Source organism: Falco cherrug, chromosome 12 (genome assembly GCF_023634085.1).
Source record: "Falco cherrug isolate bFalChe1 chromosome 12, bFalChe1.pri, whole genome shotgun sequence".
In the NCBI taxonomy this organism is placed as follows: Eukaryota; Metazoa; Chordata; class Aves; order Falconiformes; family Falconidae; genus Falco; species Falco cherrug.
This window is the reverse complement of record NC_073708.1, coordinates 30,392,649-30,407,721: the sequence shown is the minus strand read 5'-3', so window position 1 is coordinate 30,407,721 and position 15,073 is coordinate 30,392,649. Positions and strand designations below refer to the sequence as shown.

Genomic DNA, 15,073 nt, shown 5'->3' with positions numbered 1-15,073 from the left:
TTGAGGCTGTTTACTTGTGCCATTGTTTTTTTCTTTGACGAGTCAGTAGAGGTAGTACCAAGGCAAACAAATGCCGTAAGGAAAATAAAGTTACACTGTCTGTTTGATTAATCTGAACTCATGCACCGAGTCAGTTTGCTGGACCTTTTTACGCTTTGAAAATGTGGCTATATGCTGCCTGTCAAGTGCTGCAGGTGATTTCATACAGGCTGTGAGAATACTTCCCTTGTGAAGAGCTCTGCCTTTTTATTTTCTGAAGCTTCACAGAGTGTGTTAGCAAATTCTGATGAAGGATTCCTGGGGGTTTTATTCCTTTTCATATCCCTGAAGACAACAGTCAAAGGTTTCCAGGGCTACTTCTTTCTCAGGTATCTCTAAGTGTACCTACAAGGGGGGAGAGAGAAAAAGCTGTTTTCTCTTTTTCATCAGCTGAAAGGCTGTGCTGCAAATAATCTTGGTTTCAGTTTTGAGTATGCAGACAAAAAGAAGTAGCTATGCAGTTCCAGAAAATCTTTTGCTCTCCGCTCCCTGAAGAGTACCTACTTATAGGTGTAAGATGTTAAGATTTCCTTCTTTTAATGCCGTAGAACTTGCTATGCCAATAGCAGAAAGGGCTGATGAAGAAATATGTCCCCCCCTTCCCTTGTAGCGTGATGAATTGTGGAAGTCCTGATTGAAAATTCTAATCACAGCCTTGCAGTCCTTCAGATCACAACCCTTGACAGTTGATTCACTCCTTTTCATGCCTGCTGCCTCTGACTGCTTCTGGTGCCTCTTATGCATGAGTCTATCATTAGCACACAAAGCACGATGGATTGGTTGGGGTACCTCCATCCTTAGAACCTGGGAAATGCTTCTTTTTCAGAATCAAAGAACCTGTGTGTGACATCATCATGAATGAGAGAAGAAAGTAATACAGTATTGGATGTGCCTGTTTGCTGCCACTGTTGAGAGAAAATGATGGATTATGGGGAATGTAAGTATATGGCCTGTTTGTTTGGTTTTTTTCCTCCTTGCTAGTTAACAATGCAGAAATTCATGGATCTTAATGCATAAGCTGAGACTGGCAAATGCATAGAAGTTGTAATACTTTCTGGAAAGGAAAACTGTAAACCCTTCCAAAATTCTACTTAAAGATCAGCCTGTTTATGAAATCTTCTAGCTTTCAGTGTGATCTGATGACCAAAATGATTAGGAATAATTGGGTTTGGTACTGACTGTGGCCTCGATTCACTTTTGTGGATTCTCTTCTGTAGACCCTTTTGACAGGAAACTTTTGCAAATGTTTGCATTTTGCAAATGCTTTTATTCATCTGTGTGACTTGGCATTTAATGTTTCAGTGAACAAGACAGTTAAGTTTTGGCTTCAGTGAGAGATTGATAGGAACAATTTTCAAATGTGGTATCAAAACAAAGTGAAAATATGTCATGTTCAAATACAGAGCTCTGATGCGTCGTGTGGTCTTGTAATAAATGAAATAGCACTACAAGCCTGACAGATTTGCAAGAAAATGTTTTTAAATTTATGATGATTAATTTTCAAGATGAACTGAAATAAAAAAAAAAAAAGTGTTAGTAGATACTTAAAGAAGGTAAAAGGAAGCAGCTTTCTGAAATGAGAACAATCAGGTAATGATAGGGCCGCCTTCGCTTTTATATGCTTTCTAAAATTTGTGCAGTGAGTCAATTGATATTCTGACTGCTGCATCTGGCAATAACAGCTACTCCTGCAAGTGTAACATCTCATGGAAATTTTACTTCTTGGATTTGTACTGTTGCTTTGTACTGGTTGTCTCGGAAATAGGAGTAACATGGAAGCACAGCTGAAGATTTTCTACCATGAGTGGTTATTTTCTCCAAGCCATCAAAATAAAACAGCACTGAACCTAGTAAGAAAACAGAAGTAGCTCTGTAGTTCCTTGAAAGAAACCCAAACTTTTCTGAAATTCAACATGTTCATACATCTTGAGCATTTGCCACTTGCAGATTGACTTTGTTTTGCTTTAGGACAGTTAAATGCAAAGAGGATTTTTTTGTAAGATATCAACTGATTTATGTAAACATTTTTAGGTAGTAATGGGCTGAAAACATGCCTTGATACCATTTATACTTAGCAAGAAGTCAGTCATACATGCCAAGTGCTTAAGTTTTATTTGTATTGATTTAGGTTTCTTTCTAATGGTTTGGTTCCTTGCTTCACTTCTTTCCATTTCATTGTATTTGCACAGATGCCTTGCCAATCAACAGGTGCAGAATAGCTTTATGCACCCATTAGTGCGACGTAGTTGTTGGCAAACATGATTTAATGGGGTGAAGGAAGGAGCTATACACTGGGACAGATCCTGCAGCCAGTGTAAAATGGCATAGCTCCATTGCCCCAGTATAGCTGTTATGAAGTTGTTTGTTCCATGCTGTTACAGATTAGAAACTACATTAAACTGAGTGACAATTTGCATGCTGAGTCTTTGGTAGCATTTAGTTTAACCAACAGTTGCTTTTTGCCAGCTGAAGGCTGTCTTAAGTAGATAGAGGCTTTTTTATATATGTACACACACACACATATGTAGACCATCTAGTCAATATAAGAAGTAATATATTGAATCAGAGACATTGCTGTTTATTTGAGCAAGTGTGTAGCAGCCTTTCCCCTCTGCAGGGTCTCTTTGCTGTATCTAATGTCTCTCTTGTAGTATCAATTCCTGCCAAATGCAAAAAGGTAAAATAACGTCACTCCCTAGCAGTTAGCCTTCTCCTTTATTTCAAGGAACTGCATTGTGAAAACTGGTGCAACTTTTGGTCATGTCAGTTTGTCTGCTTTTTTAGTCACATCTATAATGTGCATGTAGATGCACTGAACTGATGTTTCAGATGTTTGTATTTCAGTGTGCCTAGTTTTGAAATATATTTATGCATCTAATTAAATGAAACTAGTAGTGGTTCACGCTTGGGTGGGACCTGATTATGCTCGATGTTTCTTTTGATATCTTTTTAACAGCTGAGGCTGCGTTTCCATGAGCAGCTCATTGCTGTTGAAAGGGCAAGCCTTACTTGTCTCCTACACATGCCACACTGTTATTTGTTGAGTTTCTCGTTTAGCAGCTGAGAAGACATTTCTGTTAAAATATACAAGAAACTTTTTGAAAGGATATGTTAGGAAGGAAACGGGATGCATTGTGTCTGAAGCATGAGAAAGAAAGGAATGACCTTTTACGTGTGTTTGGACAGAGAGCTAGCTTTGTGTTAGTGACGCCAAAAGTGAGTTTTCAAGTTGGACATGGCGGGGAAAAAAAGCTTCAGAAATTATATGAGCTGTGCTTTTTTTTCAGAACAGGAGTTCAAGGAAAAAAAAAAAAACCAACAACCCAGATCAATGTTGTGTTATTTCAAAACAGCCTAAATGCATTTAAAAGACAATGTTACAGTTATCATTAGCACTATAAACTTTTGCATGGGAATGTTTTATGTTGGTAAGAAGTTATGTGGGAAACCCTAACAATTGTCTGCCAGCAGTTAATTGCGAGCACTCTGAGGACACCAGGCCTGAAGCATCTTCTTATATCTTACCTTCCTCATCTTCAGCAGTGCTTCCTCTTCTCTGTTAAAGAAACACACTTGGTGGTCCTAGAATTTTTCCTGGCACCCTTGGGACAGTGGCTGTGTAGCTCAAAGGCAGTCTTTTATCTATGGGTTACGGTTTGAATTCACTTGATAGCTAGTAGAACAGAAAAATTATACAAGCAGTTTTGGTCAGAAATAATTTTGAGCTGGGGTTACTGTCTGCAGATAGATCTGAATGGAGTTGTCCATTTATGTTAAGTTTTTTTCTCCAGAGATGCATGTCATGATCAAGGCCCCTGCTGGTCCCTATCAGGTCCCTATCTTACTGTGCACAGAGAAAAGAAAAAAAAAAAAAAAGGCCCATCTGAAGAGCTTAAGGATCCAAATATAACATTAGTACAATAAGCAGGTGAAGAAAACATACTACCAAAACAGATTCAATGTATGTGCAAGTATACAGTATATGGTGCTTGCTGCCTTTAGTGTGCTTCATAATGGCTTTCAGATGCAAGCAACTTGCTTTGGACCTCAGTCCTTAATATCAGGAATCATTTTATCTGCTAAGATCCCCAAGGAATGATCAAGATCATGCTGAAACTGCATGTTCTTTACCTCCAACTAATGCCAATATCTGTGCTGGAGGAAAAAAAAACAAACCCAAACCACCTGTTTTTTGCAGATTCTTGCAGCTCTGTGTTTTATCAGTAACCATAGAAGGGGAGTGCCTTGTTTTGTGCTTGTTGCTTTTCAAATGGAATCAATATTTTTCGGGGGAGTATCTTTCATCAGCATGTAGATATTTTTGTGCGTTCAGTAGAGATCAGCATCAATTAGTTTCTCAGAATTAAAATACATACGGGTTTCCAAAAGTTACAGTGTACAAGCTGAGACTTTCAAATGATCACAAGAAAATTAGCCATGCTGCTTCTGTCATTTATATATGCTCTACATTGAATGTCAGAATCCTGGTACGTAAAACATGTCAGATTATGTTCTGTACTTCACAATAACTGGTTACTGGTTAGCCTATACATTTCCCGCTTAGTATTTGCAAAGCATTATACGCTCATCCTATATCAGCTTGGTTATAGTGGAGCTGTTTTCCATTCCCATTGAAAGCTTTATCCCTGCTCTGAAATTGCCAATAATCCATTGATGATTCACCAAAACCTGAATTTTTCAGTCTTTGTTTGTTTTAGAAATGAGAATGCTCTGGAAGACTTTCACAATCATGACTGATCAGTTATACTGTGGCATTTATGTTTGGATAGAATTCAACGTTTCTTAAGCATAAATATTCACAAACGTATGATGTCTTGTGTGAACATGTTGTTTAGTGATTCTGACGTCTGTTAGCACCTGACATGAAATGACCAGAAAAGCGTATTCATTACTTTCAATAACAATTGGATTGTATCTCTTTTGCAGTTTCTGGCAAGTTTAGCTCTCAAATAACCTGTAGTTGTTTACCATCTGAGCTGATAAAGCTTTATAAGTTTTGGAAGTTAATACAGAGAACGTTTAAGCTGTACTTAGCACCGAGGAAGTGCTGTGTGTAGTGGGCTGGGTTGTATATATGGATGTGAAGCTTTGTGCTTGTTTGTCTTAAGAATATATATTATCTGTAGTTACACACAATCTGATGGTCTAAAGGCATTAGCCTTTAATATTTATTATTTTTAAATATTATATATTATTTATAAACAATATTATTATTTTTTTTAAAAAAAATGTTTTCTCAGTTCTGTATTTTGTATGTGTTAACTCAGATTTTCTGACATGTTTAAATCAATGAAATTTTGATTGTTTCTATTACATAAGGATTACCAGAAAAGTTAATGAAATTAATATAGACATACCCAAATTAGTTTTATATTACCATGTAGAGCTGCCTTTCTGTCCTTTGGAGCTGGACCAAAGCTAACTTCAGTCTAAAGCAGCAGGAGTATGGCTTGTGCCCACTGTGACAGCTCAGGTCCCAAGGAGGCAGTGCAAGCCTGCCCACCGCTGTCACTGCGCTCCGAACATCCTCATCTGGGCAAGTTCAGGTCTGACTTGCTTACATGCACACAAGCTGCATTCCTGTTACTTGGGCTTACGTGTGGATGATTCTCATTGCAACTGCAGATTTTGAAATGCAAACTCATCAAATTTTAGTATCACTGAAACTAGGCTAGTTTGTGGGTATTGTGTGTTGCCTTATAGTGATCCTGTGATTGAAGGTTATCCTCTTGCTTCTAACTGGCTGCTGACAGACAGTGATGCGTTTGTGTTGTCTCTCATTGACTTGTCTCGAGTTTCATATAGTATTGGAATTGGGTTGAAGAAAGAGTTGCAAGAATTTCTTAAATTATCCTGTAAAAATGTTTCACTGAATAGTGTGAATTGCTTTAAAATTTCAAAAATAGAGATTTCCTGATGTCCTTTGCTTGCAGATCTACTGTGAAAGAGGCTTCTTATTTGCAAAATAATGTTATATTTATGATTCCTGTAATGCAAGTATGAAACTTAACACAAAATAGAAAATACTTGTAAAACTAGTATTCTGAGTCCTGTCAAGAAGTACCTTAATTATCTCCACCTCAGCAACTAACATTTTGACATTTACGGATGAGACTTTGACTTTATTTGCCAGATGTGACCTGCATTTCCTAGGCTATATCAAACATGGACTCTGAAGTATGAAGCTGGGATCCATCTCTGCATGCAAATACTTTTTTTTTAATTTAACCGTAAATACTTTTTATACCTTAAGATAGTTCCCATCTGTGATGTGAGTTACCACTATTGATACAATTATGAGATTATTAGATTAAATTTATTAAAGTATTAGAAATAATGTTAATTAAAGAGTGATTGTGAGGTTTGGACCTTGTATAAAAACTTCTGAAGGTAACGGAAAGACTCCCGTTGAAGTTAGCTGACTTTGATCTGACTGTATGTTATTTCTTGTGATACTTAAGGCTGCAGTTGTGCAGTCTAGTATGTATGAACCACGTTGTAAGAATGGGAATTTGACCAATATTCTGCAAAGTACTTTGACAAGATGAGCTAAATTCTTAGGAGATTTTAGTTTGCCTCTTAAACTGGAGAAATATTTCTTCTGAAGAGTGAGTGTAGAGTATTTAATCAGGTTTTGTATGTGTTGAACTTCTCTATTTGTTGATGGAGCTGCTCATACACACCTTCTGTGCTTTCTCAAAGGGAAATTTCTGGACTTGAAAGTTTTGTTGAAGAGATTTTGCATGTTCAGAAAGCTGGCCATGTAAACTCAGTGTACGTGCCTAGTGGTAATTGCTGGGAAAATGAAAAGTGCCAAGAAAGCTGAATTTCCATCCTGCTCTGCCATTGTTTGGTGGGAGTTGCAGAACCATTTTTGCAATAGGTAATGCAGTATTCTAGCTTCCTTTTTAACTTGTATCTTGGCAAATGAAGGCAGACCAATCAAAAGAGATATTGTCAGATTACATGTAAAGTCAAGACTTGTATTTTGCCAAGGAAAATATGGATTTCTATGTAGCCCATTTTACAGTCCAATACCAGACTTTATTAAATATTAAAAATGTGATCTGTAATAAAAATGAGAAAAATGTGTTGATATGTTCATCTTTGAAGCAATAATCAGTGTGGTTTGTCTTAAATGGTCTAGACTTCCATTTTAACATCTAGTGACAAGGCGGAAAGGATGTACAAACATATGGTACTTTAATTAATGGGGGCAATATTAAGCTTTAAAACTCCTTTGGAGCTTTTGTCTCTGTTGGAGCATTCTCTGTGCTGTGAGTCTTCTGTAATGCTTAAAGCAAATGAACTAAAATAGCCTTTGGGCTATTTTGTTGCACCATGTTGTTGGGCAAAAAATTAATCCAGTGCCATTTTGCATTTGCTGTCTGTGAATCAGACTGTGAAAGCTGATTTTAAAACTTTCACACTTGGCTTGAATGAGGACTGCCAGTGCTTGGAGAATGTTAAATTGAACGCAGTTAGCTCAAAGTGGGCTAGCTTAAATACACCCATCAGCCTCAAAGTGCTTAGGCTTGATGACTGCTCTGATAAACTAACACAGAAGTTACAGAAAAGAATTTGAAGGCATTAAGTTGCTAGTGAAAACTTACCCTGTATAGAATAGATCTTTGAAACCAAAGTAGTTTGTACACCAAGGGGTAGGGAGCCCTGTTGGCAGGGAGGTGGTGAGGCCCCATGGAAAGTCATGGATGCAGCACCGTGCTGTATCTAAAAGAGAAACAAAACAACTGATGAACCTGCTCAGAATTTTTTTTAAAGGCATAAATAATGTCAGAATTTGTAAGTATAATACGTTGTAACTGCAGTAACTTACTATTAATGGTCTCTGAAGTAGTTGGGTGTCATTGATCCTTAAAGAAGAGGCAGCTGGTACAGCTATGGTGGAGTGAAGTCCTGTAACGTTTTAGGGTATAATGACTGTACCATTGCTAGTGTTTTAGTTTGGAGAAATAATGTGGTTTTGAAGTTCATCTCTTAATGGTATCTGTTTATCAAGTGCTGCATCAGCCTATAATGGGGACTTGAGGTCCAGCCTTCACTGACACTGAAATTCCATGCTTGGTGTGGGAGTTCAGAGTAGCTCTCAGACTGGATGTGAGCAGATCTCTGACTGCAGATGCTCTAGAGCTAGGAATTTTAGGGAAAGAAATGAAGAAGAAAAAGTTGATGAGCAGTTGAAGCTGTGAGAAGTGTTACCGGCAATGATATTAGCTGCTCTTCCAAGTATAATGCCTCTTCTCTTGGAAGATGGGATGTTTGTCAACCACAGGGGACTGTGGCTTTTGGGATACCATTTTCCCATGACAACATATCAGAAAATACCTCTCTTTTTTTTTTTTCCACCCTACCCCCACCCTTTCCCTCTTTTTTTTTTTTTTTTTTTTTTCTTGTAGAGGGCTGCCTGCAGAGTGTTATTATCTTCAGGTGCTGACTGAGGTCTCAGCTCAAGTTATTCTATGAGGGTTGTGGTAAATGACCACTGATTTTCCTAGTGGAGAGAGACCCTGATGGTAAACTGAAAAGAACTGAGTCTGTTAAGTTAGCGTTTGACATGTCATCCATTCTTAGGTAACCAACACGAAAACAGCAGAAAACAGCAACATTTTTACTTAATGAACCCAGCCATAAGCACTATTCACATTTAACCTATTTACAGGGGGTAGCATACAGGCAAAAACTTCCATTAGTTCTTTTTGCATGAATATTGTGTGCCTGAGTGTGTACATTTATGTGTGGATTTGTATATATGTGTACGCTATTAGTGTATGCAGTGTTAAAGCATGTATAGTAATTCAGAAAAGAACCACTGACGAAGTTTCATTATGCTTGTAAATCTATTCAGCAGAAGACTTAAAATAACTCTTTAATGGAAAAAGAGGAAAAATTATACCATTTGACTTGAGGCATATTTTTTGAACTATAGTATATGCAGGGTCTGTTTTCTGCCTTTCCTTTCTTGCAATTGCTGTCTGAAATATTATGGTGGTATGCAAAGGCTTTGTTTTAAGTTTAATTTAAAATTAAATTTGCCTGAATGCTGTCATGATATTTTTAACTAGACAGTAAAATTGGAACTTGGTAATATTTGGCACTCGGTTTCTGTAGAAATGGCGTTCAGGATACAACTTTGGACTCATAAGCAAAATAAGATGAAATCACACATGTTAATGATGATTTTAAAATATTTTCAAGACTATTTAAGTTTAATTTCTTCCTTGATTTGGCTTTTTATATGGGCAGCAGGGGGGGAGGGTTTGTAACACTCATATGGATATAAAGTCTTGAATGAACCTTTTCAATCTGTTAATTCAAATGTTCTTTAATGAATAAAAATAGAATCAAATTACTTGACATAAAAAAAAAAAATAACCTGGGCATTACTTACCGAGCTTTAAACAGAATTATTCTTCCAATAATATTCTGATTATTGTCGTGGTTTCGTCTTGAGTAGGCTGACAGACGGTTATCTTGCTGCTAAAAAGCTAGGCATCCTCACCTGTGTTTGCTTGTGAACTGGTGACATCAGTTGTTCATCAGTTACACTTCAGTCCTGATAGGAATGCTGTCTTGCTGAAAAAAAAAAAAAAAAAGAAAAAAAAGGCTTTTATGATTATGAAATATTTGCTTTGAGAAGATTTGCAGCCAACTTTGTGAATATTTTTGTGAAGGTCACTGTGGATCTGTTTCAGTTGTTCTCCTCGCAATGTCTCAGAGCCATTCAGCTCTGATGAGGGGCCGTCTCTGGCCTCGTGGTGCTGACTCCAGTGCAGGTTCAGTCCCTGTGGGCGGACCCAGCCAGCAGAATCGATATGTCTGCTTCTGTTCTTATCAGAACTGGAGCATTCTAGCAGAGTAAAGCATAAATCACAACGGGACAACTCTACTGTGGGTCTCAAGGCATGTGTTCCTTTCAAAGTCAATCTGGGGAAAATAAAAGGAAAATAAAACTCCATCCGGGACATAGAGAGATATCTTTACTTGTCTGTTTGAACCAGAGGCTGTATTGCAGGTGTTCTGAACTTGCCCTCATGACCCCTCTGTCATCATCTTGTCCAGTTAACCACTGGTAGTTAACTTGGTTGTTAATCACTACCCTGCTGTCCTGCTTTCTCCTCGGTACTGGACATGAAACCAACTGGTTCAGGAGCAACTGTGGTACTTTGTTGTGCTTTTGAGGTGGAAGAAGATAAAAAGTTTCACCATCTTCAGCGGTGTATGATTTGTGGAGAGGAACCAAGATGATGAAAGCCTTTTTCTTGGCTGGATGTCGCATTTCCTAAGCAATGGTTTTTGGCTCGAAGATGGACTGCTGTGTCATTGTGTGGGTGTTGGCTGGTTTGTTTTCTTTCATAAAGTAGTGCATTGCTTATAATAATAGAAGCCCTATGTGAGCATTCAGGGTGTCAAGACTGTGTTTTGTCTTTCCAAGCACTTTTTGATACTGCTTTGACACAAACAGACCTGGAAGTCACAGTTACAACTCGACCTCCTGTTTTTCTTTCCTATCCTGCTCTGCCAAAGTCTTGTTTGAGAGAGAGTCACTTCTGCCAGACTGTTATCACATATAGCTACAGCAACTTTTGCAGGAATAGGTGCTGAAAGAATGCAGCTTGCAAGCTGAATTCAAGAAGGCACTGCAATCTGGCTGTGGTACACCTGTGTTGCCTCCTTTTCCTGTGTGTTATTACACACATACATAAAAATGTAAATGACTGTTACAGAGCCAAGCACATCAGTAAAGAAATGCTAAGTTTAACATCGTCCAGATGGAAGATAACTGGATGCAAAGTTGTGTGTGCAGTCACACGGTACTTTCCTTTCCACATAAAGTCATAGTACAAAAGAACAGATCTGTGCTGGAGGATCAAAATCAGGATTGCATGGTAAAGGTAGTCGCTGTCTGTAGGAAAATCTGTTGCTTAGTGAGCAAGGCAGGAGGAGGAAGGGATGATCTCGTGCCTCAAGGCAGCAGGACAAGGTCTTGGAGATTGCACTGTATGTATCATTGCTTTTGCTATGTGGCATGCAAGATGTTGGCTGCAGTAGATATGCTTTGGTTTGAAAAGTTATAAGGAGCTAAAAAGCAGATTCATAATGGGAAATGTCAGGAACTTTTCACAACACATGGTGTTACCAAACACCATTATAATTAAACCAAAATGTGTCATCAGTATCCAAAATAGCAGTCTCTACAAAAATGACCAAAGACTGTCAAAATTCTTGTAAGAAACAGTAGTTTTGACTCAAATATTATCATCATGTTTTGGGCTACTGTAATGTGCAATTCTTTGAATGGATTACCTGAGTTAATGCATTAAATATCATTAATTGTAGCTACTATGTAACTGCATGTAGTTTCTGTATACCTATGAACTAGAATATAATGTGTTTTCTGTGACTGTGTTTGGGAATAAATTCAGAATATTCTTAAAAGCATAGTTTGTACAAGAAGCAACATTTTTAGACAATGAACCAAACTTTTCTTTGCTGATCTGATACTATGTGAATAGTCTTTTTTTTCTTTTCTTTTCTTTTCTTTTTTTTTTTTAATAGACTTTATTGCTAGGCACTGTTCTGTACTGTTACTATTACCAATGTAATAATCAGCCCTTCTCGCTGTGTTTTTGGAAAAAAAACATTTGAAGATGGAACCCATGATGCATATTTAAAACAATCAAACAAAAACACCCACCCAAACCCCAAACACACTCCTCTGTGCCTTTATTAAAATCAAAGAATATGATGTATCTTGGGCTTTTAAAAATCTAAGTTGGATGAAGAATTCACTGCAGATGATACTGTGAAATGGCTCTGCGAGAGGAGGGCAATCAAGTAGGGATAATTAGTTACTATTTAAATATGCAGAAAGGAAAAAGCTTATCTGGAAAAGCAAGAGTGAAGTTATAACAGCACAAGACTAATGTAAGAATGATTTGCAAGCAATAAAATCACATCTCCCTGACTTTGTAAGTACAAAATAATAAGCAATATTTAATAATGGAGACTGTAATCGTCTGGGTTATAAACTCAGTGGTATGTGGTTTTACCGTTAGATCTTGCCTGAAGGGGATAGATTGGTTTAATACTGGTAGAGTTGAGCTATGTGAGGATTTACAGGTATTTGGAATGTGTGTGCAGTAAGGGGGGAAAGTAATTGCTCAAGATAATCTCCAAGCTGTTAACTCAGAATAATGGTATGAAGTTGGCGGGACCTCTGTTCTTGGGTTTTACTTACTCCTCCAAATCAATCAATGTATGAACACATCTGAAAGAAGGAGATGTGATGCCTACTGCTGGCGTGATTTAAAAAGGTTCGATGAAGAGCAGAAGAACATGCTGTTAAGAACAAATCCGCCTTGGCAGAGAAAAGGGTAGGATGGTCTTCAAGTTCTTAATCATCTCTGATTTTTGTAACTCTGTCATTATTTTCATTAATTAACTTGAGTGGGTAACACAAACATCACACTTCTTCCAAAACTAGTATTATTGCTGCCTGCTATTTAGTCTGTGGAACTGAAAAAACAAAACAAAACAAAATGTTAAAGTCACACATAGTCAATAACTTCATTGAACATGTATTTATCCAAACAGCTTTAATTGGACATCAACTACAGCCTCACCAGATTGCACTGAGAGCCTGTCTGATTTCACAAGCTGAGCAAGGCCAGGCCTGCCTAGTGCTGGGCATGGTGAGGAAGCTCCCCAGGAGCTGCTGGGAAGGCTGTAATTCAGGAGCTGGCATTCTTCCCTGGGGCTTAGTGAGGGAGCATGTGCCTGCCAAGGGTGCCCTGCTCAAAGAAGTAGAGCCAAGGGCCTAACCACTGGTAGTCATCTGAGTTCCCGTGGCCCTTTCACAAGGGCATGGGTGCTTAACCCAGTGGTCCTGGCTACCTTCCAAGTGGAGTAATTAAATTCTGCATTCCTGAATTCCCTCTTGTTTTAATTGGATTAGGTATTCTTCACCTTTTGGCTTTAAACTCTGCTGGCTGAACAACTGGTTTTCATTATAGCGGAGCCTTTACTTCAGATGACGTTACTTTATCCCTGAATATAATGTACATTGTTTTTAGTGTACTAGGTGTTTCAGGAGAGCATCGTACAAGGTAGATCAACATTTTTCCTTACGCTTTCCATTGATTTTCTTTGCTGTGCTGATGTACACTCATTTGGCGGTTATTCCTGATCACACTTTCAACTTACAAGCCTTGTTGAGTCTGTATTATCAAAGACAGTTTATGAAAATATTTCAGGTCTTTGCTGCATCCAGGGGACCTTCTGTTTAGCCCTGTGTGCAACTTTCATCTCATTTGTGTAGTCAGTGAAATCGGGGATTGCTGGAAGTTTAGTCTTTAGCATGTATTCAAATGTTCACCTAATGATTGAGATTGCTTAGTACTTTGTGGGAACAAGCTTGTAAACAAGGAAATCTGTGCTACATCCCCTCTAAAATATGGCTTGGTTTCTAGTGTGCCAGTAACTTCTGTTCAGGTACTGGAGCCTAAATTGATTTTTCAATGTGTGCTGTGGTATAGCATTTTAAAACCCAGGCTGCGTTATTGATGCATACTGTGATTCTGCAGAAGTTTTAATTGTTCAACAAGGATATCCGAAAGACATAGGAAGTAATGAGAGTGAATACATGCTTTAAATCTGTGTGTTAATTTGTGGAGAGTACAAATTTTTTATATGGATAAAATGCAGATTAGTTCACTTAACAGTTCACCTGGCCCTTGATGATACCTAAATTTAGAACTTGTGAGCACCACTGGCCTGTAATCAGAATATGTTTTGGCCTGCATAAAATGGAATTATATTAGTCAACTCACATTAGTCAAGTCTGAATTCTGTGTCTGGTTGGATTTAGTTGCATTCTGCTGATGACAGGGCTCCATTTGGCTTTTTGTTTGACCTGGATACGTGCATCTTCCTTAGTGCTGTCCATCTTCCCTTATGTTGCTCAGTGTACTCCTGTTTCTGAAAATCCAAGATCCATAGCCTTTATTAAATTACAGAGTATATTTCTTGTACCCATAATATTTACCTTTGGGCATCAGGACTCTTTTTTTACCTAGAAAATAAGCTGGTACAGGATTTTGTGGGAGTTTCTTACTCTAACCTCTCTCAAAACCCTTTAAAATAAAAAAAAACCCAAACCAAACAAGATAACATCCAGGTATATCATTGTGGGAAAGTATTAAAAAAAAAAAACCAAACCCAAAACCCCCAGTAGTATTAATAAACATATCTGCATTTTATTATTTAAAAAAAAAAAGGGGTATATCTCTTGTAATTGTACAGAAGCCTTTTAAAAAAGGATTCCATTTGTGTTATGGACTATAAATGTGCTTTCCATAGCATTCTGTCTCCTTTCTCTATTAACTGTAGAGAACTGCTCTAAACTGACATAAAGCCTTTTCGTTGTGGACTTGATTTTCTTGGTATGCAAAGAGGGAGGGTAAAACCAGCATCCTGTCTTTCATCCTTCTGGATGAGGATTAATCATGATCACAGCTGCAGAATAATGCAGATCTTAGCTGCTGGGGTTGGAGAGGGGGAAGGGACAGGCAGTGGGGAGAGCAAAGGACATAGGCGGTCTTCACTTCCACATACCCCTTCTGCCCTCAGAGGCACTGTGTTGCATGAAGCAGATTCTCAGAAACTGTTTTCCTTCCACTGGCTTAGTGAATCCCCTTGTATTTCAATTTATGCTTGCTGTCTGTCAGAAGCATTCCTTGACTTTGTGTGCAGTGTCCCCATGCTACAGGACACAGCACAGTACTGTCTTCACTATATGAGGGCAGTCCATATTAAATAAAGGCATGGATTTGCTGTTGCCCCAGCTTACCTTTTTTTTTTTTTTTTTTTTTTTTTTTTAACTAATCAGTTTTTCATGTATCTTAGGGGTTTTTTCCGTGTATAAGGAATGCATTCAATTTACTGGTAAGACACAGCCACACACAGTTTTGCATGGCTTACTTGTTTTCTTGAT

The 15,073-nt window shown here is 38.0% G+C and overlaps 1 protein-coding gene across 4 annotated transcripts in view; it reads left to right on the top strand.

The window, feature by feature from the left end:
• The window catches only part of DAB1 (DAB adaptor protein 1), a 168,071-nt gene that overhangs the window by 20,532 nt on the left and 132,466 nt on the right, over window positions 1-15,073 (top strand). For all 4 annotated transcript variants that reach the window (XM_055724867.1, XM_055724866.1, XM_055724868.1 and 1 more), the window contains exon 2: window positions 866-976. The gene's annotated coding sequence lies outside the window, so the exon portion shown is untranslated. The remainder of the gene's footprint in view (window positions 1-865; window positions 977-15,073) is intronic.